Source organism: Peromyscus eremicus, chromosome X (assembly GCF_949786415.1).
Source record: "Peromyscus eremicus chromosome X, PerEre_H2_v1, whole genome shotgun sequence".
In the NCBI taxonomy this organism is placed as follows: domain Eukaryota; kingdom Metazoa; phylum Chordata; class Mammalia; order Rodentia; family Cricetidae; genus Peromyscus; species Peromyscus eremicus.
In genome coordinates this window covers 84,404,586-84,407,082 of record NC_081439.1, presented here as the reverse complement: position 1 = coordinate 84,407,082, position 2,497 = coordinate 84,404,586, and the positions used below count along the sequence as shown (strand labels likewise).

At 37.1% G+C, this 2,497-nt stretch overlaps 2 non-coding genes across 2 annotated transcripts; both read left to right on the top strand.

Annotated features, from left to right (window-relative positions):
* Positions 1 to 663: 663 nt before the first annotated feature.
* Positions 664 to 735, top strand: Trnaa-cgc (transfer RNA alanine (anticodon CGC)). The gene has a single exon. It is a non-coding gene; the product is annotated as a tRNA-Ala (tRNA).
* A 652-nt stretch (positions 736 to 1,387) lies between these two features.
* Positions 1,388 to 1,459, top strand: Trnaa-agc (transfer RNA alanine (anticodon AGC)). Its single transcript has one exon. It is a non-coding gene; the product is annotated as a tRNA-Ala (tRNA).
* The last annotated feature ends 1,038 nt before the right edge of the window (positions 1,460 to 2,497 follow it).

The window sequence follows — 2,497 nt, the reverse complement described above, 5'->3', positions numbered from 1 at the left end:
ACATGAGAAAAAGGGGAAACAATGTAACAAACCTCTCATTTCAGAAGCTTACAGAGCATGTAGAGAGATACATAAACATACAGAAAGTGACAGCACATTAGGGTTTTATGAACAAACAGTTCCCTCAAATTTATTCGAATAATGAAGTGGTAAATAGTGGGTGGGAAAGTTATGGAACAAGATGACCAGTCTGTTCAAAATTAGAAAAAAAATACGTTTTTAGCCATGAAAGCTAAGGCATGTTTTAAAAGAGAATAGAGGTATGATAGGGAATGCTTCAGGAAACTATCCATGCTCTCAGATATCCTAGCATATTGCTAGTCAGCAAGACATAATTATTAATTCCACATGATAGTGTAAAGTTGAACTAATACTACAACATAAAGTTGAATTAAAATTGAAGGGCCTGAATAATTCAAAGTATTATTTATTGTTAGCTTGCCTTGTTTTAAAGAGCATAAGGTGGTTTATTATTATTTTCCTATGATTAAAAATATAGATTATTTTCTCATCCATTAAATGACATGAAAATCCTATCAAAACTCTAAAGTGGAAGCTGTAAAATATACTTAAAGTACGTAAAGCAGACACTTGCAGTCTCTATGAATGGTAGCTCAGTCTCTCTGCATTCATCTAGGCTTTGATCAACTATGCTAAGGCGAAGGGGATGTAGCTCCGCGGTAGAGCTCATAGCTCGCATTTATGAGGTCCCGGGTTCGATTCCCGGCATCTCCAACAGTTTTTGTTTTTTTAACTTTTGAATTTTCTTTTTCAGGATGTTTCTGCACAAGGTGTCCTAGACTTTAACTTTTTGTTAGGGGAAATTATGTGCATAGCTAATTATTGGATGAAATCTGTCACCATGACAACAATGTTCATCTATGACTGTGACTACTTTTCCATGGAGACCGCCATAGACTGGTGAGTAGAATGAGGTCATGCCTCCTGGTGTATGTTTTTTTCACAAAATAAAAGCAAACTCAGCTTTCTTGCTGGTAGCAGTGTCTCTAATACTATTATTGTTACTATTATTATTTTTATTGAAAATAGATTGTTTTCTCATTCTTTATATGTCATAAAAATCCTGCCGGGCGGTGGTGGCGCACGCCTTTAATCCCAGCACTCGGGAGGCAGAGCCAGGCGGATCTCTGTGAGTCCGAGGCCAGCCTGGGCTACCAAGTGAGTTCCAGGAAAGGCGCAAAGCTACACAGAGAAACCCTGTCTCAAAAAACCAAAAAAAAAAAAACCAAAAAAAAATCTTATCAAAACCCAAAGTGGAAGCCATAAAATATACTCAAAAGCCCGACGCAGAACCTTGAAGTCAATATGCATGCCAGATCAGTCTTCCAGCATTCATATAGGCTTTGATCAACAGAGCTTAGAGCGTGGGGATGTAGCTCAGTGGTAGAGCACATATTTAGCGTGTATGAGGTCCCGGGTTCGATTCTCGGCATCTCCTATACTTTTAACTTTCGTATTTTGCGATTCTCGGCATCTCCTAGTACTTTTAACTTTTGTATTTTGCTTTTCAGGATGTTTCTGCACAAGGTGTCAGAGACTTCAACTTTTTTTTTAGGAGATCATATATGCATAGCTAATTATTGGATGAAATTGTTCATCTGTCACCATGACATCAATGTTCATCTCTGACTGTGACTACTTTTCCATGGAGACCACCATAATGTGGTGAGTAGAATGTGGTTGTGCATGCAGGGATAGGATTGTTCATATAAGAAAAAGCAAACTCAGCTTTCTTGCCTGTGGTGGTTTCACTAATGGCTACTATTATTGTTATTATTATTTTTTATTGAAAATAGATTGTTTTCTCATTCTTTATATGTCCTAAAAATCTTATCAAACCCTAAAGTGGATGCCATAAATACACTAAAAAATCCTAAGGCAGACCCTCGCAGTCTCTATGAATGCTGGATCAGTTTCTCTGCATTCATATGTGCTTTGATCAACAAAACTGTGAAGGCAGGGATGTAGCGCAGAGGTAGAGCGAATATTTGGCATATATGAGGTCTTGGGCTTGATTCTTGGCATCTCCAAGTACTTTTAACCTTCGAGTTTTCCTTTTCTGGATGTTTCTGCACAAAGTATCACAGACTTTAAATTTTTTTTAGGAGATCATATATGCATAGTTAATTATTGGATGAAATTGTTCATCTGTCACCATGACATCAATGTTCATCTATGACTGTGACTTCCATGGAGACTGCCATAGTCTGGTGAGTAGAACGAGGTCATGCCTGCAGGGATATGTTTTGTTCACAGAAAAAATAGCAAACTCAGCTTTCTTACTGGTGTCAGTTTCACTAATGGGTACTATTATTGTTGTTATTATTATTATTTATTGAAAATAGATTGTTTTCTCATTCTTTATATGTCCTAAAAATCTTATCAAAACGTTAAACTGGAAGCCATAAAATACACTCAAAGGACCTGACGCAGTACCTTGCAGTCAATATGAATGGTGATCATTCTCTCTGCATTC